The sequence below is a fragment of the Tenebrio molitor genome, chromosome 4, assembly GCF_963966145.1.
Source record: "Tenebrio molitor chromosome 4, icTenMoli1.1, whole genome shotgun sequence".
NCBI classification, from domain to species: domain Eukaryota; kingdom Metazoa; phylum Arthropoda; class Insecta; order Coleoptera; family Tenebrionidae; genus Tenebrio; species Tenebrio molitor.
In genome coordinates, this window is record NC_091049.1 from 17,482,986 (window position 1) to 17,508,065 (window position 25,080).

The following is a 25,080-nucleotide window of genomic DNA, read 5'->3' on the forward strand; positions in this document are numbered from 1 at the left end:
ATATATTTGCCCAGCTTAGTCATTTATTCATGAGTCAGATCTCAATTCGTGGGCCGAGAGTCAAATTTCATTGGGTCAAATTTCCACCTTCTGTTATTAAATTCATTTATTTATTTCTATAATTTGTTGGGACCAAGCACCACCACACTCGATTATTTGTTAAATAAAATTTAAGTGAAGTGTGCTCAATCGTTTTAATTCTATTTGGAAAAACCTTTCAAAGGTACGGCCTCTCGTTAGAACCTAATTAAACAAAATGAACAATAAAACACAACGTAGGATCCATAAATATTTCTTTTCTCATTATTTTGTTTCGTATTTTTCCGCAAAAATAACATCCGAGGGAATGCGACAACCAACAATACACCAAATGAGAAAAAAAAATCATCGAGGAAAGGTCAAGGAAGTCGAAAGGTTACAGTAGGAACCCAAAAACGCACGAAACGGGAACGCATGAAATGGGAAAAGACGGCCCCGCATTCCACGCTTCTTTTCATTTTACTGCTTCTTTTTTAATACCACCGGCGTCAATATTTTCACAAAAAACTGCAATGACGGTAACTGTTTGCAGATTGCTATTGAAACACAATACAAAAATAGACATTATGGCAACATGATGTGAAGGGAATACTATTGTATTCAAGTTTAAACTGAATTGTTGAAAAAATTGTTTTTATTAGCACTAAGTAATATTTAATTACAAAATAGATTATTCAACTGAACAAAAAACATTTACGACAGAACAGTAGGTAGGTACTATGCCGGCCCAAAAATTTTGGCCGTCATTGTCTGTCAATTCAAAAAAAAAATTGTAATCCGTCTTGATTATGAACGTTATTTTTTTGGTGGTAAATTTCAAAACTCAAAATCATTTTGTCATTTCTACTACACAGAACGTTTATCTCAGGTTATCTATGTACGATTGCTCTAATTTTGTTTATTCATGTCGGATTTTTGGAATATCTGAGCTTCAAACAGTTTAAATTGATTGTCAAAATGACAAGAATCGAAAGTGGGGTTACGATTCCTAAAGGTTTATTTACACTTTACTTGAATGTCAAGAAAGTGACGGCCAAAATTTTTTGGCCGCCATAATACGTAATTAAAAAATATAAATACAAGGTTTTTTTAGTATTTTTTTGTATTAAGTGCGCAAAATGATTGTTTTTTGTTGGGGAATGAGTTTTTGGTCGAGACCGTCATCTTTCGCACGAAATACAAACACTATTTTTTCTACAACCGCATTTTAAAATTTTTGAATTTTTGTAAATTTTCCTTGGATGCTAAAATATCTGTGAAAAAGTTTCCAAGAAACATTTTTGACAAATATTTTTTCACTATCAAAAATGACATATTTTGCGACTTGATAACGATGTATAAATGACACGTTTTTTGACGGTTGTAGAAAAAATATATTGGTCGTTGTGGATAGACAGTTACATAAATCAAAAATTTAAATGTGTCATTATCTTTTAATATGAAGATAACAAAAAAACAAACCATATTCAGTTGTGCATATATTATTGTAGAAGAAACAAAACGACTCGCCTAGAAATGTTCAGTATTAGTTCGTAAATTAAATTGAAGCATTATACGTTTTGTTTCAATTTGAAAATGGAAAATACAGATCTGAGAAAAATATCGAGAGAAAAATTGAAACTTCATCCAAAAAAGAAAGCATGTTTCCTATCGGATTTCTTTTTTTGGTAAGACTTGTCATTTTTATTTTAATAATGCAACAACTGTTTCAGTTGGGAACTACCGTTAATCGTAACAGGATGGAGAAAAGAGTTCACCGAAGATGACCTTTATAAAACACTCGAAAATCACGAATCCAGCCGTTTGGGTGATAAATTAGAGAGTCTTTGGTCAGAAGAAGAAAATTTAAGCAAAAATCCATCTTTAGGAAAAGCTCTTACAAAACTCTTTGGTTTAGAACTTGTCCTTTATGGACTTAGCATGTTTCCAATCCAACTGACCACAACGTAAGATTACTTTTCTTGATGTATCAACGACTTACTTCAAAATTGTAGATTGTTAATTCCTCTGTACATTAAAAGATTACTAGATTACTATACTCCCAATCAAACGGAAGTAACTCGACAACAAGCTTACATTTTTGCTTCCGTCCTTGTCTTGCTTTCACTGATTCGTGTCTTGATCGTACATTGGTATATGTTTCAACTTCACGTTTTGGGCATGAAAGTTCGAATTGCCTGCTCAGCACTCATATACAGACGATGTTTAAAATTGAAAAAAAGCACTCTAGAGAAAATTTCTGTGGGCCAACTGGTTAATTTGCTCTCGAATGACGTCAACAGATTTCATACCGCATTCATATATGTGCATACTCTATGGATGGCTCCTGTTGGATTAATTGTTGGAATTTATTACATGGATGTCACACTGGGGCACACTGCCATAGCGGGCGCTGCCGTTTTAATACTTACACTTTTTTTTCAAGGTTAGTGAATTCTTTGATAAACAAAAAAATAAGTATCTACATTTTAGTCTACTTGTCAAAGAAGATTCCTGATATCAGAATGCAAGTGGCTGTGAAAACAGATAACAGGATTCGTTTGATGAATGACGTAATATCCGGTATTCAAACAGTCAAGATGTATACTTGGGAAGAATCATTTGCGAATATAGTGAAACAGGCCAGAAGGTAAATATTCAATTTAATTTACAAACAGTAAAGTTTATTTTTTTAGAAGAGAAAATGAACGGATAGTGGTTGCTAATCGGTTTCGTTTAACCAACAACACCTTAAAAATTTATATGACAAAATGTTGTGTGTTTTTATCAGTACTGGTCACAGTATTAACTCGAACGCCCTTGACGTCGCAGTATGTTTTCGCTTTAACTAATCTTTATGACAGTATTAAAAATTCCGTAAACATTGCCTTACCACTGGCTGTCCTGCAATTTCCGGAAGCTCTAGTTTCAATTCGAAGAATTAAAGAATTCTTGTTAAGGACCCATGATGATTCGAACAATCTAATTAAGGCAAATGGCAAACCAGATAAGGTAGATAATTGCAATTGCATTGCCAAACGTTATCAAACTTTTCAAAATAAAAATCCAGGAGTTTACATAAAGAATCTTGGAATAAAATGGGACCGATCTTTAGCCAATTACGTTTTAAGGAATATCAATTTTCATGCTTATTTGGGAGAGTTAGTGGGTGTAATTGGTAAGGCTGGGAGTGGGAAATCAACTTTACTTCAAGTGATTTTAAAAGAAATCGACCCTGTGAAGGGAACTAGAGAAGTCGAGGGAACAATTTCATATGCATGTCAAGAACCTTGGATATTTTCCGCGAGCATTAGACAAAACATTTTATTTGGGCAAGATTTCCACTCCGATAAGTATCAAAAAGTTATTAAAGTTTGTGCTTTAGAGCACGATATTTTACTATTTCCTTATGGGGATCAAACTCTTGTCGGTGAACGAGGTGTGATGTTAAGTGGTGGACAAAAAGCACGAATTAGCCTCGCGAGGACTGTTTATAGAGATGCTGATATTTATCTCTTGGACGATCCTTTATCAGCTGTTGATGCTAATGTTGCCCAACAAATATTTGACAAATGTATTCTAGATCATTTAAGAAACAAGTGTGTAGTGCTGGTTACTCATCAGATCCAGTATCTTCGAAATGTGGACAGAATTTATCTTCTGGAAACAGGAACAATTGTTGATAGTGGAAAATATGAAAACTTGGTGAGTTTAGATAATTACTTCACAGAAAACAATGGCGAAACGTTTGCTGAGACTGTAGACAGTACAGCTTTAAAAGTTTACAATTTACCGCCCGAGACAAAAGAACATCGAAGTTCAGGAACCACTGATAAAAAAATCTATGGAGCTTATTGTTCAGCCGCTGGTCACTGGTTTTTCACATGTCTGGTGCTCCTACTGTTTACGTTAGCTCGGTTATGGGGAAGCTTTCTAGATGGTTTTTTGACATTTTGGGTTAATTTAGAACAAGAAGCTACATATTTGACGTCTGAGCTTTCAGAAGTTTTCACCACAAGTAACTGTCTCTACATCTATGCTGGGCTTTTAATCTGCTTTATATTGACAAGTCACATATCTTCACTACTTTTTTCTAAGTTCTGCAGTAAAGCTTCAAAAAACTTACATAATAACATGTTAATTACCATTCTAAATACCACTATGACTTTCTTTAATCATCATCCCAGTGGTCGAATTCTTAATCGATTTTCAAAAGATATGGGAAGCATAGATGAAGAAATTCCTGTGAGCTTGATGAATAGCATCATGGCATTGCTCACCGTCTTGGCGACACTTGTGATTGTTGTAGTAACAAATTATTGGATGATTATACCGACCGTTCTACTTTTGATCTTTTGTGCATTCTTTTTTATTATATTTGAATCTACAAATAGAAATCTTAAAAGGACAGAAGGAATTAGTACGTCCCTATAATGTGATTTTCAATATAGTAACTAATTTAATTTTAGCCAGAAGTTCAGTTTTTACACACATATCAGCTTCACTTCAGGGTCTAGCTACAATAAGAGCTCTCAATGCTGAAAAAATCTTGATACAAGAATTTGACAATCATCAAGATCTTCACACTTCTGCTTTCCACTTGTACATATCAATGTTCTCAACATTTGGATTTTGGACAGATGTTATGTGTGTTTTATACACTGGTTTAGTAACCTTCAGTTTCTTTTTGATTAAATCTGGTAGGTTTATACAATTTTATGAAAAAAATATTTCTTAACTATTTTTAGAAACGCACGTGGGGTCTGTTGGTCTAGCTATATCTCTGTCAAATTCGTTATTATTAGTTATGCAAAATGCACTGAAAACATGGATGGAACTCAATGCTCAAATGAGTGCAATTGAACGAGTAGTTGAGTATTCGAACTTATCTTGGGAACTAAATGATGGAGTTCAGAAACCTCCCGAATCATGGCCAACTTCAGGAGATATATCATTTCACTCAGTTTCTCTCCGATATTCTTCAGACGATGTACATGTCCTTAAGAACGTCTCATTTAATGTTAAATCTAAAGAAAAAATTGGAATAATTGGTAGAACTGGCGCTGGAAAGACTTCTTTGATTTCGGTTCTCTTCCGCCTGTTTCATTTTGAAGGATCTGTTGTAATAGACAACGTCGACACCAAATCAATACCTCTGAGAGAGCTTAGATCGAAAATTACGGTTATCCCTCAAGACCCTCTTTTGTTTTTGGGCAGTCTACGTAAAAATTTAGATCCCTTTGGCCAATACAATGACCATCAGCTTTGGACCGCTTTAGATGAGTTTGAACTGAAAGAAGTTGTTTCCAACTTACCTTCAGGCTTGGAGAGTATGGTTTCTGAAAAAGGTTCGAATTTTAGTGTAGGACAAAGACAGTTGCTGTGTTTAGTGCGAGCAATGCTGAAAGAGAGCAAGATAATTGTCTTAGACGAGGCAACAGCAAATGTGGATTTAGAAACTGACGAATTGATTCAGTCCTCAATTAGAAAAAAGTTTAAGAACTGTACTGTTTTAACAATTGCACATCGAGTAAATACAGTAGTCGATTCTGACAAAATTTTGGTAATCGATGAGGGATTGGTTGTCGAATTTGGCCAACCATATCAACTCTTACAAAATCGTGAGGGATTCTTTTATAGATACCTTAAAAAGGGCGGTGTGCAAGTAGTGACTGACTTGACAAAGACAGTCGAAAATGTGAGTGGTTTATTTCTGTTATAGTGGCTTTGTTTGAATTTTTCTCATTTCAGTCAGAAGATGATGATGTCGGTATGATGTAAAATATTAAAAGAATTTAATTTTAGACTTTAGTGTTTTCAATAATCAGATTTGTTTTTATATTCTAACAACAAGATATCATTGTTTGTCGCTATACTTTGCAATAAAAACTTTAAGAATTCACCAGAAATTATTTTTAATTGGTTTCGTATATTATAAATTTTTGGTTAGAACAATATTCGTTTGAAAATTTCTATCACTCACAGCACCTTATTGTCTTCTTCACAAGTCTCAATATTCAAAAAATGTGGTCGGGTAATTCTAGGTTTCAGGTCTTTTCCATGGGAGTCACTTCTAAACCAAACCAAATAGAATTTATTTTGAACAACACTCATTAATGAGAAAATGATACTCACATCAATTTCAATACTTCAATACCTATCAATTAAGAAATGTTGATATCAACCAACCACCTAAACTAACAATGTAATAAAAATATAAATATGTAAGAAAAATGACCCACTTCACGCCTAAATAACTGTGCGTGAAGTGGGTCATTTTCTTACTTACATTTTTTTTGTACTCCTGTAAGATTGAAACTATAGAAACCATACATAACAGTGGTTAAATGCGATTTCACACACATAAGCTTTTCTGTTTTTCGCTTCACACACTGTTTTCTATTTATTACCTAGCAACATGATCAGTGTTGATACTTCAGATTTTCTTGAAAAATTTGAATTTTTAAATTTAGTTTTGAGCTGACCAGCGTCTATGAAGTTATTATCTCCGCTGATGAGCGGCTGTGAAGTAAACTAGCTAAATCATTGAAATTTCTACCTCAAATTGTAACAAATTCGTGTCTGAATGAGAGACATTGAAAGCTGAAGTGAATAAATAAGGCTTATTCAAGAAACATGTACAGTCGATGGACAAATAAAACTGGGACAAAAATGGCAATCATATAAGTCAAAATTTACAAATTTACATCGTTTAATTACGGCTTTATCACAAATAGGTTAACTTTGGTATGACATACTTACACTGACAAATATATTGACAATTCAATGGTCTGATTTACACAGATTAAATTTTAAGTGTACCAGTTTTATTTGTCCACCGACCGTACATTATTGCAAAGCTTACCTGCAAAACATATCCAAATTAAAACGGGTTGACAGACAGATAATTATTTCAGATTTTGTTCACAGCGTTGTTTATAGTAGTCATAGTCATAGTAACGCTTTGCAAAACAAGCTATAATGAATCATATTATTAAGCTGTTTTTGGTAACTTTTAGCTTTTGTTATATTGGTAACATCAGCGGTTTGACGTCTGGCGTCAAGGTAACGAGTGAAGCTACGAAGTAAATTTAGTAAATATAACCTTGCAATTTGTGAAAAATGTCTGTTTCCAACCCACCCGAAAGTCCCTAGTCTAATATGAAAACTTGAGCAGCTGAAATTTCAGGAATTAGTCAAGCAAAGTAGAAAAAATTGTATATTACACTCGTTCGCTACGCTCGTCGTGCTTTAAACACACTCATGTGATAATAAAGCGTCTTATTAAACTCGTGTAATAATATACTATTTTCATCGTATATTATGATGCAAATTTATAAGGAAGCCTTTAAAGCACGCGCGACGAGTTTAAGAGCACGACGCGTAGCGGAGTGCTTTTAACGTCACAAGTGCTTTAAAGACCCTTATGAATGTGTATCATACGCTATTTTTTTTTATTATACCTGCAGTACAATCTGAAAATTATAACAAAAAAAGTAAATTGTAATACCTTTTCCGAAGTAATCTGTGTCATTAATCGTTGATATAGAAATGGTCAATTGTTGTTGCTTCGTTGCTATCATAAATTGTGTATAAATGTCTATTTATCATTGTTCAAAATGTAGGTGAATTTGTTGTTACCTCAGCAACCCTTAAAGCTTTAGCGTTTTAAAGGCCCTCTTTCGCACGCATTTTAGTGTCAAAAACAGGGATTATGATTCAGGTATAATAAAATAGTATATTAAAAGACAAGTTTCATAAGACCAGTCTTGAAGCACGAATTCAAGATTAAAAAACGAGTGGCGTAGCCACGAGTTATTTTAAAGAATGAGTGCTTCAAGGTCTTATGAAACGAGTTTTTTATACTATTTTTTGTAATTTGCCATTTTTAGGCCGTTTTTAAACAAAAATGTTTATTTTCCTCGATTTAGGGATTTTCGTGGCGGTTGGTAATGTCTTAATTTTAAAAGTGAAAATTTGATCAAGTCTTCAAAGTCGCCTTTTGTTTTATCCAAATTCTGTCACAAAACACGAATATGAAAGATAATCTCTCATGTACGCCCGCTGAAATACGTGAAATTGCCAAAAATACGGTCGCGAATTTGTTGCCTGATAAATCCTGATAAATAATTCTTTGCACACTTTGTAATTTAAACTGACACGCATGACGGATCAAGCTTTGCCAACCTAAAAATTTTCGTAAAATGTTCCGTGAAATAATGGCTATAAGGACATCCCAGATGATGACGTCGCGTTCGTTAATATGTCTATTAGAGAATCAAAATGGAGGCAAATTACAAAAAGAATATTAAAACATCCAAGGAAAATTTTACAAAAATTCGTAACCAAGTGACCAGCGCAAGCGGGCAACTTGAATGTCTGATCGTTTTCTAGTAAGTATGAATTTTATTAGCAAAGGTTTAAAAAGCGATTGGTGAAAAAATAGTGTTTGTATTCGTGCGCAAGATGATTGTTTTGTTGACGCGTTCGAATGAGTTTAAAGTCTCGACCTGACGATCTTGACCAAAAACTCATTCTCATGCGCCAACAAAAAACAATCATTTTGTGCACTTAATACAAAATAGTATCGTGTGTTCCAATAAAAACTCACTCGCAGTATGCCATGACTATAGAGATAGATAGACTGGTCATGTCGATGTTAGGATCATTGGAAGTAGTTCATTTGTTACTTACAAATTTTCATCATATTGTGAGTTGTGACAGATAACCTATAAATTTACTTCAGTAGTTCATTTCACATCTGGTACTAAGACATACTTCACTTTTGTCATGGCTTGCTGCGAGTGAGTTTTTTGTGGAACACACGACATATTGTTATATGAATTGCACAAGACAGTCTATTGTCGAACGAGAGGGTTTAGAACACGACGAACGCAGTGAGGAGTGTTCTAAAGGAACGAGTTCGACAACATGTCTTGTACAACGAGTGTAACATGCTATTTTTTCTACTTCGGCTTCATTAATTTTTTTTTAATATAAAATTATTATCTAGTGACTTTTATTTTAATGGAATTGGGTTGGTACTGACGAAGCAATGTCATTTCATTGAAAATTAAATTTTAAAAGGTCTCCCAGATGTTGTTACAGTAATAATCTACCCCTTAATAGTTTATTTTGATCCAAAACATGGATTCAGGTTCAAATGACATCACATTTAACTCTGAAATTTACTTTCAATGCCATCCCCAAATTCAATTATCGCTAGAAACGATGCTATAAAATTGATCTTTGTGAAACTGTTTTCGGTGTCATAATAGAATGTATATTAAAGAACGAGTTTTATAAGGGTTGATTTGGCGCACGAGTCCCAAGTGTAGAAAACGACCGGTAGGGGAGTTTTGTATGGGGCGAGTGCGAGTGTGAGTACTATAAAACGAGTTTTTTATGTTATTTTTTAGAATTTGCACCCTTGTTTTATTTTTTAAATAAAAAAAAACTAGGGAATTTTGTATTAATTGGTAATTGGTAATTCAAGGTAACGGGTGCAACTACATCTGCAACATATGTTAAAAAGTAGAGTTTGAACATTAATATTGGAAGTTTTTTGGTGTAAATGACAATAATACACTGAAATATTGATAAAAATTTTCTTAGAGATCCATTAAACTACGAGTGCTTTAAGAAATAGCCATAAACGACTCCAAATGGAATACAATAATAGACCTATTAGAGACGTGGATTCTAAAAAATGCTCATTGTGATATCGAAGTAGAAAAATAACTATTCGGCCAGTTTTTGCAAAGAACTTCGATCCAATCGTCTGGCAATCTCGCGAAAGGGTAATCTGAGTAATCTGACCTCATGCATTGCCACAATTCGACCCCTTTCAAAAGGAGTTAATTAATTGCTGATCACGACGAACGCAGGGCATGACAACGACACAAGTAAAGGACATCAACGTATAAACGGTCACTAATCATTAACTTTGCTACACACGGGAAAAAAGTAGGTACTGTTACGTTATTATTTTTGCTTCCCTGTCCCCAGGTACGACACAAATTTAATAACGATTTTTATTTGTTCTTTGGTTTCGTGTCGGCCCCACAGTTGTTACCTCGAGAACGACCTGTTCGGTGAGGAAAGTGGAGTGCCCGGAGTTCAGGAGAATGATACAAAGTGGTATCTTAAACGAAATGTTGATTCACTCAAATGACAAAGAGATACGAATTGTAATGAATAAAAAATTATGAGATTCTACTATGATGAAAATGTAACAATGCTCCCAATCCCGTGGTTAATAATTGAACAGTGAAACGAAATTACAGCAGCCGCGCAATTAATAATAAAATGTACTGAATGAAAGATTTTTTGACAGTCACGGCCCTCAATGATAGATGCAAATGCATTTCACCGTTCCTCCGGGACCTGGTCCAGGTTCGTCTAGGTGAGCCTCGGGGACGACGTCGGTCAACAAACGCCATTTGAAAAAAATAAGTTTTTGACATTTTTAGTTTGTTCTGTTTAAAAAATCGCAGTAGACATATGCGACCAAGCAGGTTGTTGAGTAAGCACTCAACAGATGCAGCAAACATTCAGAAATCAAACAGCGTCAATCATTTTAATTTATGTGCAACGATTTGGAAGGTACGAATTTTCGAACGCACCCCTACAATTCGAAATTCTGGAAAAAAAAGCGCCACAGATCAAAAACGATGGCAGATAAGTAAAAATGGCAAAATGTCCCAGAACTCGCGCGGCAGGCGTTAACTGCGAATTTTAATATTTAATCCGACAAGGATTCTACAACAGAAAACGTCAAAAGCATAGTAGATTTGAAATGAAAACAATTTTAAGATAACCAATCAGCCAATCACACACGCCTTCCTGAAGGTAACTCTACTAAATGTTTTCGAGGAAATGACTTTAGATGTTGCTGCTAAAATGTTGTGATAAAATGTTTGGACAACTTTTATTAAATTCTGTCACTTTGACATTTAACAGAAAACGGAAACAACATTAAACGAAAAGTAAATTTTTAAAGTAAATGTTCAAATTGTGGATTTTCTGCTAACCATACGTCAAAATTGTGACTATTAAAAGTCATTTGGCAGCAAAAATTGGATTCATCAGTAAGTAACACACTTGCAAGACAGCCTGGATTCTCACGATACAACTTTTAGAATTCCTATCATTTCCCCGTAGATACTCATCATTTCGGTGTATTCTTCGGAAGCGAATATTTCGTACTTGCTGTCCAAAAATTGACACTTATCAAATGTACTAATTAATGTCACTTTGATGTTAGTACGGTGTGATCAAGAATGACTGAGTCTGTTGGTAACAATGAAATTTGGCAAATTTGAAATATACCATCAAAGATTCATTTTTGTAATAGCATAAACATAACCGGCATAACCAAAAATGTTTTTAATGTCGTCTCAAGTTAAAAAATTCAGTCAGTGCGAATTACGAGACAAAAAGCGCCAGAACTTTTCAACTGTTTCATTGCCAACAGACTCAGTCATTGTTGATCACGCTGTATAAAAGGTGTGTACAGTTGACCAGAAAAATATTAACTTTTTAACATTAATTTTGTTGCCTGGTAACAATACACGGAATAATTACCTAATACGCTAATACACTTTACTAATCACTCTTCTGTGATTGGCTATCTTAAAATTGCTGTAAATTAAAAACTAAATGGTTTAAGAAAAAAAAATCTTGAAAATCCGTTATCAGATGGAAGAACAGAGTTTGTGGTTTACGGATGACGCGCGAGTTCTGGGACACCGATATTTGATTCATAATTTAGCTAGAATCCAAAAATGAAATCAAACTGGGTCGGTTAGATTTAACAAAACATAACTTTAGTATTTTTATAATATTAGGACACCTTGTATACCGCAATATTTTCCGAATGTGCAGTAGAAACGCAACTATCATCTACAAAAAAGTGTTTGGGGCCTAATGGGGGCTCCAGGAATGTTCGGAATCTAATGGGGGCTCCAGGGGTTGTTCGGAACCAAATGGGGGCTCCTGGGTTTGTTCGGCCTAATAGAGGCTTCACCCTTCACTGTTTTCGAATGTAGGCGCGCGTGAATTGACACACCGTGTGGTTGTATGTATTGTAACGTTTATTTACATGTACCTATGTATTGTGTTGGACCGTACGACCGTACTCGAGGTGTTTGGTGACTGAATTGTATGACTGTTCTCCCCTGATTTCATCTCGGTACTGTCGTCATGTTAATCTATGACTGTCGTCTCAATATCTGTCATTCACCCACGCAGGGGTGGTTCTCTATCTAAAGGGAGCGGGTGGCTTTACGCCCCGACAAAAAGAAAAAATTGATATCTTTAATAACAAACAAGTTGTGGAGCTTTTTCTCAACTCTGGGACACCAGTATATACCACAAAAATTTCAAGTTCGTACGATCATCCCTTCTGGCTGCTCTGCATTTAGCAATCAGTGTATTAGAATACCAACATTCCACCAGACAATGTTTTTGTTCATTTTTGTTTTTACTTTAAACTTGATAGCGAAAACAGTCAAAGACGAATTCAGCATTCAGAATTCCAAGGTTTATAAAACTATGATCAAAAAAATAAGTTGGGCAGTACACCATCATTAAAAAAATGAGTGCGTCACCACTCATAGCATTCAAAATCAAGCCCAATAAACATTCGTGATAGCACCTTAAAATAAACCGCCTACTTTTAACTATGAATAATATACGGAATTAACCTAGGTACTTAGTTTTTGGAAAATCAAAAAATCAAAGTCAAAATGTGGTGGCGAGACGCCGGTAATTATGTTGATAAGCACTGCACTATTACTTGATAGTAATATCCGTAATAGTGTATGTACTCCAGCAAAATTGCCGTGCTGCCGGGTGGTGGAGGGAAATCAAGACTTCTTGGGTTTTCTGTAAAATATTCAATTGGACCACTACGTAGTGTTATTATAACCAATGATATTTCTACAAGTGAAAATAATCGCCAATGTACTCGTACGTCGTTTCTATGGAAAAGTAGTATTGTTGTGGAGTGTGATAAATATTACAATTAAAAATTAAATATTACAATTGCAATATTTAGTCTTCGTCCAGCGAGAGATTGGGAGGTTTCAAACTGTAGGCTTGTAACCCAACACTACAAAATGCACTAGAATACATTAATTAGAGCATAATTTCAGGGCAAAAAATGTTATTGCTTGAAAGTAAATGCCAACCAATCTCTCGCTGGACAAACTATAGTAAAGTCCTCGTCGAAAAATAGTCAATTTTGACTTAAATTGTAAATCATTTTACAATAGGAGAGAAAATCGTCTTATAACTACCATAAATAAATAGGGGCTGTTACTTTACCTGATGTTTGCTCTTCCTTGAGTCGGCACTGCACAACAAAGGGGCAATAAGTTAGAGGGTATTATGGTAGTTATAAGACGGTTTGCTGTCCTATTGTAAAATGATTTACAATTTAAGTCAAAATTGACTATTTCTAGACGAGGACTTTATAGTCTTTCTAACTCAGGTTGAGCCAGCAATAAAAATAAACTGCGCACCCTCATTACCGCAAGTGCCACCTCCTCTTAGCTTTACAATGAAGATGAATTTATGGTTTAAATGACAGATGTTTTTCTTGCTCTTTCTCGATGGTTTCCAGGTACACCGGTCCCAACAGGTCGGCCTTCTTTTCGGTATAAATCCATCTTTATTTAAAAGTTAAGAGGATGACGGCACTTGCGGTAATCAGGGTACGCAGTTTATTTTTATTGCTTGCTCAACGTGAGTTAGAAGTGTCCACAATTTTCTCGAATGCGCGCGAGAGGAAACTATCGGAAGATCGATAGTTTGGCAGATTCATTCCTAAAAAAATTAAAACTCAGATTTTAGTTCTGTTAGAGTTATGTGTGTTATTTCTGGTTTTTAGTATTTTGCTGTTAGTGTTTACGAACTGGCTTCTTTATCATACTAGAACTGATATTGCGGTAAATGTAGCAACAACAAATTCCGTTAGTTGTAAACCTATTTCTAGAAAAATATTAAAATTATTATCTCATTTTGCAGTATTATTTTATCATTATGTTAATCGCAGTCATTTCCTAAGCAGGTCATTTCAAATAAAGATGGGTCCATAACAAAACAATTATATCGCGCGTTCAAATGAAATCCTGGGCTGAGTAGGCATTGGAAAAATTAAACCGTTTAGAAAAGTGTACAATTTGAATTTCCCGCCGTTTGACACGAATGACATTTTGTTTCTGTTTAATCGGGACATATTATGCATTCACGATCTTTTTGGGACCGAGTTGGCTATGATTTTTTCTTTTCATGTTGGACTAACTGACTCAGTGATGCAACGGATGCATTTTTTTTTTCTGTTAGTGTCTGTTCGACATTTTCTTGCCACCGGATTGCCAGATTTATTATTTTAATATTCGTAAGAAACCAAATGATTTATTACGTATGTAAAAATAATTTAAATTTCCGTCAAAGGAACAGTCAAAATTGCCAAAATAATTTTATACGATAAAAAATTTCTATTAAACGATTTAATTTAATTTAAAAATAACAAATCAGATTCAAGAGATCCGGCAACAATGTACCTATTCAGAAAATATAACCCTAAACTGAAAACAACCTAACCTAACACAAAAAGTGTCAATTTCCTTTAGGGAATTTAGTTATCACCCAGGTACTGCCAACAAAATCACTAGATGGTCATAGCCAACTCGGTCCCAAAAAGATCGTGAATGCCTTATAATTGAATATGTTTGTTTTCAACAAAGGGTGCCCTTAGATATTTGCTTCGAGAACAGGAACCGTTAAGTTATTATATTTTTAATGTAAAACATTGCAAAGAAGGACAAAAAAAGATTTTTGGCTCAAATTTTAGGTTAGTTGTCAACATGCTCCAATTAACCTACGTTTTAAAAAAGCACAACAATTGAAGGTTTCCAACGCCTTCCCAGCTCAGGATTTCATTTGAACGCGCGATATTTACTTAATTAATCCGTGCCAGTCTTGGTGGAAACGAGTGGAAAGTAATTATTAAAGAGCGGATTTATATGCACAAAATTTCATTAAAATATGCGCATATACAGGGTGGTCCCGATATAACCTGCCAAAAAAATTCTGGGTCATCAGAAGGATCTAACAAGTCCGAAAAACCCCTTTTCCTTAGGTCCAAAATAATGGGGATAAATTAACCCCTATCCACACCCATTCGACGCTGCTGACCACAAAAATACGTACCTACTCAGGAATTAATTGTTGGTGTTTGTAAGGATGACAGTATCTAAGCAACATAGGTACCTGAATCGTTTATGACAAATCTCAAATCTGACAAAATAAATCAAATTAATGACATTTATTGAAAACTTTCACTGTGTGCGTTAATTCACCAGCTTATTTAAGTACAAAGCTGATTTTGTAACCTGAGATGAATAAAGTGGTGTTCCTCAATGTGTAAATAAATGTAGAGGTAGTGTGTACAAAATTGTGGAAGAACTGTGTAATAAGAGTATCGTCTAAATTGTGGTTAAACAGCCAAAATAATGTATTCAATAAATTTATTAACATTTTACATATTCGTACTTTCAACTCTAACTGAGAATATCTACTAACTATTGAAAGGTAACTGTAAACAAGACTAGAAAAATTATTTTATAATAAATGTTCTGTGTGCCTTCCGTTGGCATTTATGTACAATTGAGTACGCCGCGCCGGTACCAATTTTCATAAACAGAATTCAGCATTTCTGGGTTTTTACAAATTTGGCTCGCGGCGTCTGTTACGCGTTTCTGGAGTTGGCGTTTTGTATTTATTTCAACTTCGTATTCCAAATCGTTAGTGTAGCTCCAAAAATTAAATTCCAGAGGGGTTAAATGGTGGATCGGGAACGCCATCGTATTGGAATCAGTCAGTACCAGCCTCACATAAATGGAGATGTAGCTCCACAAAAGTACAACGGGACGGGAGGACTCCTTCAGGAAAACGCTCGCCATATAGTCGCCTTGCGGCTCTTGAATTACCACGTGCTTTTCCATAGAGTAAATGCAAATCGGCGTATTCTTGTTTTGTGAATTTCATAACTTTTTGAAGGATTCGCAAATTTAAAATTAAACTTGACAAATATCATAGGTGTTACAGGTACCGTTGCTAAAGAAGTTGCAGCCAAGCAACCAGAATTACCTTTTTAAAACCGATTAACTCATTAGCGTACAGCAAATTTTGATCAAATTTTCAATAATTTTTATCTCGAAAACGAAAAGACTTTTATTAGAAACATTTTTTGTGTATGAGTTCTACTCATCATCACATATTACTGGATTTCTTTTGGCAGGTTATATCGGGACCACCCTGTATATGCATACAATATCTTCAAAATATGTCAATTTTTTTGGGAAATATGCATACTTTTATGCATATTATGTATATGCACGACAAAAATTTAATAAAAACCAAGCTTATTTTACTAAAACATGTTGAACAATTATTATTATTAATTAAGCACAAGGTTGACACTACTTGGGTACAGTTGCAGCCGTTGAAAACTCAGACACTTTGACAACTCCAAACTTTTAGCTTTGTAAATGGTATTGAAAGTGACGTTTCTCAAAATGTCACTCAAACATTATTCACATTAATTTCTCTCGCAATGGCTCTTATACTCACACCGTCCCTCAGTCTAACACATTTTTGCCAATCAGATAATTGCGGCATTCCAAAAGTTACGCGCGATTCCGATCTAATATGTCAAAAACTGACACTGACTTTATAATCTTTGATGCAATTTTGTTTACGCTAATCAAGTTTCGGAATTTGTACAGAGTGTTTAAATCTTTCCTGTCTGAGATTTCAACGGCCGCAACTGTATCTACTCAGCACTCAATTATTTATTCACAAATAAAGAAGAAAATTAAAAAACTGAAAAATTTATTTAGGTAAATAAAAAATAAGGCCGTGCCGCATCCGATCCCGCATCTTTGAAGTCGCCAAACAAATAATTCCGAAACAATTGGACAAATGACATTTTAATACAGGGTCTCTATAAATGATTGTCTGGTCAAGCCAGCCTTGGAAAAAAAAAATACTGTTCCGCTTTTTTGAAACCGATGCCAAATTCTAGTTCGTTTTCACGGTCACTTCTGACATTAGTGAATGACGTTTCGTTTGCACTTGTCAGTCGAGTTTTGGTTCTTTATATTCGTTTTATCGCAGTTAATCACAGTTAATATACACCAAAAATCTGTATTTTTGAATCAAAATTGCAAGTACCTACGTCCGCTTTTAGAGGTAAATACACTGGCAAAATTTGTGAGGTTATGCTTTAATGTTTTATGTTTTATTTTAGCTTTATTTTCTTTACAATGGTTTATTCTGTTGAATAGAACACGTTCATTGTTGTTTTTTACTTTCGAAATGGAAGGTTTAGTAATGGGGAATTATCTGTTTGTAAAAATGAATTCCATCAAAATATCTGAACAACATTCAAGATGATTGTTAACTCACATTAAGTGAATTGTGAACAGATTTTTAACAATCAGAACAATTAGCAAGGGTAAATCATTAGGACGACCACCAGTATCTGATGAAATACTCGAGGATTTGAAAGAAATGGTGGACAAGACTCTACAGATATCCATAGTCTGTTTATCTCAACAATCTGGTGTACCACGATGCACTTGTCACAAAATCATTAAAAATAGGCTACAACTGCATCTTTATAAAATTAGTGTTGTACAAGAACTCCAACCTGCAGATTATCAAAGTTGTGTTTAATAATGTAATCAGTTTGAAAATCACCTCAATTTCATAATTTGGAGTGCTGAGAATCCACACCAATTTGTAGAGACTCCTTTACATGTTTTGAAAATTGGTGTATGGAACTGTGGATAGCAGTGTTGCTGTACCCTAAACTAAGAAATGCTGCAAAATATTTTTGAAAATAAATGAAGAATTGTCAAGTGTTTAGAAGTTAATGGGGGACATTCTCAATCTATTTTATAAAAAAATACCTATTTGTTCTCGTTATTTAGTGTTGTAAATTATGTTGTTGAATACAATTGATTTTATTGAAAAACCAGGAAGACTTATTTGTCATGAAAAACACTGTTATTTATATTGGAAAAAAAAATGGGAGTCAATACCATATTCGACAATTCAGTCTAGGTCGTATTTACCACTAGCATAAAACAAGGAATGTGAAAGCACTAAAGCAGACAAAAAGGCAGTATCAATTATTGTATTGTGGTATACGGGGACAAGGTGTTCTCAATATTTATCTGTTTGGATTTATTCTCATACCAATTCCTGTACAGTGTGTGGCGGTACGATGGGGGCAATAATTGTTCCCCTGTTGGTGTTGATATTAAATAATAAATACATTAATGTTAGCAAGAGTAAAGCACAGTTGAAACTTGTCTCTGGTTAAAAGCCAACAACCTAACCTGAAAATGTGACATTCATTATTTGCCGAACAAAGTGGCACATTCAAAATTTCACAAGTTTCCATGGCTGGCTGGACCCGACAATCATTTATAGAGACCCTGTATTTAAATTACAAACAAAAGAAAGAAAATGAAAAAGAAAAATGCAAAGAATTAAAATTTGTAATGAAATGTGTTAGAAACGTTAGCAATTTTATGAGCGCCTGTTGTCGGTCTTCTTTTATTGTACGTGGCATAATTTATGAGAAATCGCCAACAATGGTGAACAATAGGGCCGATGTCATCTTTCCACGAAAATAATTGAATGTTAAAAACTTGCTAGTTTTTGAAAAAATAAATACCGGTAGCGAAACTTAAAGCAGAAATTTTTTCCGTTCGCACCAAAAGTCTGTAAAATACGCAAAACATGCAAAAATATATCAAATATGCATTATATTGCAAAATTTTGGGAAATATGCAAAATATGCAAAAATTAATTAGCGTCAATCGCTTGCAAATGACCTAATTCCTAAGGGTATCAAAGAGTTTGGTTGTCATATCAAAACTATTCGATATGCAAATTTCATATAATCCGCTCTCTAGTAATTATAATTAAAGTAAAGTATCATTTATCACTAGACAACTACGCATAACTGCAAGCATCATGCAGATGCATGTATGTGAGCTGCATGTCAAAATCGTCACAATGCACGTGACGTTGTCACATATTTGATAGCATGACAGTTGTTAACAGTAACCCCCGAAAACAACCCCAAACGTCAGAATCATGAGAACGTAGGATTTTTCGGTCTACGCCCAGGCCGCTATAGACTCTCTGACTATCTAGCAGGTCGTGGTTTATTCAATGAACAACATATCCATAGCAATTCGTGACCAACGTAGTTGAACAACAGAAAACATTTTGAATAACACTCTTGCGAAAAGGCTTGGGCCCGGTTGTATAAAGCGATGTCAAGCTCGTTGTTAAAGTTAACATAATGTCAAGCGATCTGATTGGGGGATATTTAACATTGGATTTGAATCAGCCAATTAAATGGGCGGATTTCCGACTTGACGCGTTGTTAGCTGACATGATGTTAACTAAGCTTTATACAGGATCATCATAAATTATTGTACCATCGTAGGTGGCTGTGCGATATACTTTAGGTGCGCCGCTACGCCCACTAGTTGTTGCAAACATTTATAATAACCCCGTACAACCGGGCCTTAAATTATCTCGGTTTTCTATTCTCGACTGCGTCTCGTTGCATAACAACAACATCGAACTTTAAACCTAGGTTTTCGCACGTGTATTATTAATAAATATTACGAGAGAAAGTTGTTGTCTCAACATTGGTTTGCCACTTAGTTATACACAGTGAATAAAAGGAAATACTCTTAATCAGATTTATAGTCAGACACCAACTATTCGGTGTTTGTAATTGTAGAAGTATAGAATAAATTCACCTAAAACTTTTTCTGTTCTTTGGATGAGACAAATCATGATGAAAATACCAAGATATTACAATATTGTATGTGGTTTGTCTGATATTCTTATGTAATAAAAAAATATAAAGTTTTTTAATATCCTATTGTTTGTTGTTGGTAGATAGTTTAACAATGTAAAAATTTAAATGTTACATTCTTATCTTTAAAATGTAGATTATAAAAGAAAGCACCACACTCAGTTGTCAACATGTTATTGCATCGTGAAATCATTTACATTTATAAATAAAGTAGGCCATTACTTTTAAATTAGATTGGCAACACTGTTGACAACTTGACTTGAATTGGCAAAGTGACGCTTCAAAATTCAATATTAAATATGAAACGGCGACCTGGATTGAATACAACTGTTAACTCGTGCTTCATATTTTGTACTGAATTTTGAAGCACCACTTTGACAACTCAAATCAAGTTGTCAATAGTGTTGCCAATCTAATTTAAAAGTCATAGCCTACATTAATCATAAATTTAAATGATTTCGCGGTAGTAAAAACAAAACCACTCGCCTAGAAATATGTAGTATAAGTTCGTACGAATACCTTAAATCTAAGCATTATAGGTTTCAATTTGAAAATGGAAAATACAGATGTAACAAAATTATCGAGAAAAAAATTGAAACCACATCCAAAAAAGAAAGCATGTTTCCTGTCGGATTTTTTTTTTTGGTAAGACTTGCCATTTTTTTTAATAATACAACGACTGTTTCAGTTGGGAACTACCATTAATCGTAAAAGGATGGAGAAAAGAGCTCACCGAAGATGATCTTTATAAAACACTTGAAAATCACGAATCCAGCCGTTTGGGTGATAAATTAGAGAGTCTTTGGTCAGAAGAAGAAAATTTAAGCAAAAATCCATCTTTAGCAAAAGCTCTTACAAAACTTTTTGGTTTAGAATTTTTCCTTTATGGACTTAGCTATTTTCCAATCCAACTGGCCACAACGTAAGATTACTTTCCTTAGTGTTATGATGACTTAGTTCAAAATTGTAGATTATTACTTCCTCTTTGCATTAAAAGATTACTAGATTACTATACTCCCAACCAAACGGAAGTAACTCAACAACAAGCTTACATTTTTGCTTCCGTCCTTGTCTTACTTTATCTGATTCGTGTCTTGTTCGGACATTGGAATTTGTTTCAACTTCGCATTTTGGGAATGAAAGTTCGAATTGCCTGCTCAGCACTCATATACAGACGATGTTTAAAATTGAAAAAAAGCACTCTAGAGAAAATTTCAGTGGGCCAACTGATTAATTTACTGTCGAATGATGTCAACAGATTTGACACCGCATTTTTATTTGCGCATACTCTATGGACGGGTCCTGTTGAGCTAATTGTTGGAATTTATTACATGGATGTCACACTTGGGCACACTGCCATAGCGGGCGTTGCAGTTTTAATACTTACACTTTTTTATCAAGGTTGGTGAATTATTCGATAAACAAAAAATAAGTAGGTAATTTTAGCCTACTTGTCAAATACAATTCCTGGTATCAGAATGCAAGTGGCTGTGCAAACGGATGACAGGATTCGTTTGATGAATGACGTAATATACGGAATTCAAATAGTCAAGATGTATACTTGGGAAGAATCATTTGCAAATTTAGTGAAACAGGCTCGAAGGTAAATATCCAATTTAATTTGCAGGCAGCAAACTCTAATTTTTTAGAACAGAAAGTGAAAGTGTAGTGGTTGCTAATTGGTTTCGTCTAGTCAACAACAATTTAAAAATTTTTACAACAAAATGCTGTGTGTTTTTATCAGTACTGGCCGCAGTATTAACTGGAACGCCTTTGACGTCGCAGTATGTCTTCGCGTTAACTAATGTTTACGAAAGTATTAAAGGTTCCATAATCATCGGCTTACCACTGGCCGTCATCCAATTTCCGGAAGCTCTAGTTTCAATTCGAAGAATTAAAGAGTTCTTGCTAAAGACCCATGACTATTCGAACAATCTAATTAAGGCAATTGGTAAATCGGAGAAGACTGAGTATTGTGATTGCATCGCCAAACATCATCAAACTTTTCAAAAGAAAAATCCTGGAGTTTACATAAAGAATCTTGGAATAAAATGGGACCGATCTTTAACCAATTACGTTTTAAAAAACATCAATTTTCATGCTTCGTTGGGAGAGTTAGTGGGTAAGGCTGGGAGTGGCAAATCAACTTTACTTCAAGTGATTTTAAAAGAACCCGACCCTGTGAAAGGAACTAGAGAAGTCGAGGGAACAATTTCGTATGCATGTCAAGAACCATGGATATTTTCCGCCAGCATTAGACAAAACATTTTATTTGGGCAAGATTTCGACTTGGAAAAATATCAGAAAGTTATTAAAGTTTGTGCTTTAGAGCACGATATTTTACTATTTCCTTATGGGGATCAAACTCTTGTCGGTGAACGAGGTGTGATGTTGAGTGGTGGACAAAAATCTCGAATTAGTCTCGCGAGGACTGTTTATAGAGATGCTGATATTTATCTCTTGGACGATCCTTTATCAGCTGTTGATGCTAATGTTGCCCAACAAATATTTGACAAATGTATTGTAGATCATTTAAGAAACAAGTGTGTAGTGCTGGTTACTCATCAGATCCAGTACCTTCGAAACGTGGACAGAATTTATCTTCTGGAAACAGGAACTATTGCTGATAGCGGAACATATGAAAACTTGGTGGGTTTAAAGAAGTATTTCATAGAAAACAATGGCCAAACGTTAGCTGAGTCTGTAGATAGAACAGTTTTAAAAGATTACAATTTGCCGCCCGAGACGAAAGAACATCGAAGTTCAGGAACCACTGTTAAAAAAATCTATGGAGCTTATTGTTCAGCCGCTGGTCACTGGTTATTCACCTGTCTAGTGGTCCTCCTATTTACTTTAGCTCGGTTGTGGGGAAGTTTTCTAGATGGTTTTGTGACATTTTGGGTTAATTTAGAACAAGAAGCTGCATATATGACGTACGAGCTTTCAGAAGTTTTTACCACAAGTAACTGTCTCTACATCTATGCTGGGCTTTTAATCTGCTTTATATTAACAAGTCACATATCTATACTACTCTTTTCTAAGTACTGCAGTAAAGCTTCAAACAATTTACATAATAACATGTTAATTACGATTCTAAATACAATTATGGCCTTCTTTAATCATCACCCCAGTGGTCGAATTCTTAATCGCTTTTCAAAAGATATGGGAAGTATAGATGAATCACTTCCTGCAAGTTTGATGAATGGTATCACGGCATTGCTCACTATCTTGGTGACACTTGTGATTGTTGTAGTAACAAATTATTGGATGATTATACCGACCGTTCTACTTTTGATGATTTGTGCATTCTATTTTATTATATTTCAATCTACAAGTAGTAATCTTAAAAGAACAGAAGGAATAAGTACGTCACTATAATGTGATTTTCACTGTAGTAACTAAATTAATTTTAGCCAGAAGTTCAGTTTTTACACACATATCAGCTTCTATTCAAGGTCTATCTACAATAAGAGCTCTCAACGCTGAAAAAATCTTGATACAAGAATTTGACAATCATCAAGATCTTCACACTTCTGCTTTCCACTTGTACATATCAATCTTCTCAACATTTGGATTTTGGACAGATGTTATGTGTGTTTTATACATTGGTTTAGTAACCTTCAGTTTCTTTTTGATTAAATCTGGTAGGTTCACACAAGTTTATGAAAAAAATATTTATTGTTACTTATAGAAACGCACGTGGGATCGGTTGGTCTAGCTATATCTTTGTCAAATTCGTTATTATTAGTTATGCAATATGCCCTGAAAACATGGACTGAACTCAATGTTCAAATGACTGCAGTTGAACGAGTGGTTGAGTACACGGAATTATCTTTGGAGCCAAATGATGGGGGTGACACCCCTCCGCAATCGTGGCCAATATCAGGAGATATATTATTTCACTCAGTTTCTCTCCGATATTCTTCAAATGATGCACCTGTCGTAATGAACGTCTCATTTAACATTAAGTCTAAAGAAAAAATTGGAATAATTGGTAGAACCGGCGCTGGAAAGTCTTCTTTGATTTCGGTTCTCTTCCGTCTGTTTCACTTTGAGGGATCTGTTGTAATAGACAACGTCGACACCAAATCAATACCTCTGACAGAGCTTAGATCGAAAATTACAGTTATTCCTCAAGACCCTCTTTTGTTTTTGGGCAGTTTACGTAAAAATTTAGATCCCTTTGGTCAATACCCTGACCACCAGCTTTGGACTGCTTTGGATGAGTTTGAACTGAAAGAAGTTGTTTCGAACTTACCTTCAGGTTTGGACAGTATGGTTTCTGAAAGCGGTTCGAATTTTAGTGTAGGACAAAGACAGTTGCTGTGTTTAGTGCGAGCAATGCTGAGAGACAGCAAGATAATTGTGTTAGACGAAGCAACAGCAAATGTAGATTTAAAAACTGACCAATTGATTCAGTCTTCAATTAGGAGTAGGTTTAAGAACTGCACGGTTTTAACAATTGCACACCGACTGAATACAGTTATCGATTCTGACAAAATTTTGGTAATGGATAATGGAATGGTTGTCGAATTTGGTCATCCACATCAGCTATTACAAAATCATGAAGGGTTCGTTTATAGATACGTTAAAAAAGGCGGTGTGCAAGTACCTAGTGACTGACTTGACAATGACAGTCGAAAATTGGTATTTTATTTTTATTTTAATAGTCTCTTTGTTTGATTTTCTCTTATTTCAGTCAGAAAATGATGTCAGTAAGATGTAAAATGATGATGGGATTTAATTTTAGAATTCAATGTTTCCCAAAATTATTTTTTTGTTGATATAATAGGAGTAAGGATTAGTGGAAGAAGGGATGCTGACATATGGATAGGTACTACTAATATCATCACAATTATCATTTATTGTTAGCTATACTTTGTAATAAAAACTAAAATCATTCATGCAAAACTGTCTGAGATTTTTCTTTTATTAATTTATTTTGTAAGTTACAACTATATTCAATTTGACACAAGTTTCTTCTAATGATAAGACAACGTAGAACAAATTGTAGTAGTCAACAACACTTCAACTTTTTTCTGTACAACATTATCTACACTGCCGCTCAAAAAATTCCGGACACTTCATTTTTTTAAATTTAAAGTACTAAATTTATTTTTTGTGAAAATTTAAGTCAAGTC

General features: G+C 34.5%; 2 long non-coding RNA genes across 2 annotated transcripts; both read left to right on the plus strand.

Annotated features, from left to right (window-relative positions):
* Positions 1-1,453: 1,453 nt before the first annotated feature.
* LOC138129137 (uncharacterized) lies at positions 1,454-5,919 on the plus strand. Its single transcript, XR_011159108.1, has 8 exons — positions 1,454-1,706; positions 1,752-1,985; positions 2,034-2,464; positions 2,512-2,668; positions 2,715-4,438; positions 4,488-4,718; positions 4,767-5,716; positions 5,770-5,919. It is a non-coding gene; the product is annotated as an uncharacterized lncRNA (long non-coding RNA).
* A 14,492-nt stretch (positions 5,920-20,411) lies between these two features.
* Positions 20,412-24,850, plus strand: LOC138128962 (uncharacterized). The gene is made up of 5 exons (XR_011158975.1): positions 20,412-21,542; positions 21,589-23,303; positions 23,353-23,583; positions 23,631-24,586; positions 24,639-24,850. It is a non-coding gene; the product is annotated as an uncharacterized lncRNA (long non-coding RNA).
* The last annotated feature ends 230 nt before the right edge of the window (positions 24,851-25,080 follow it).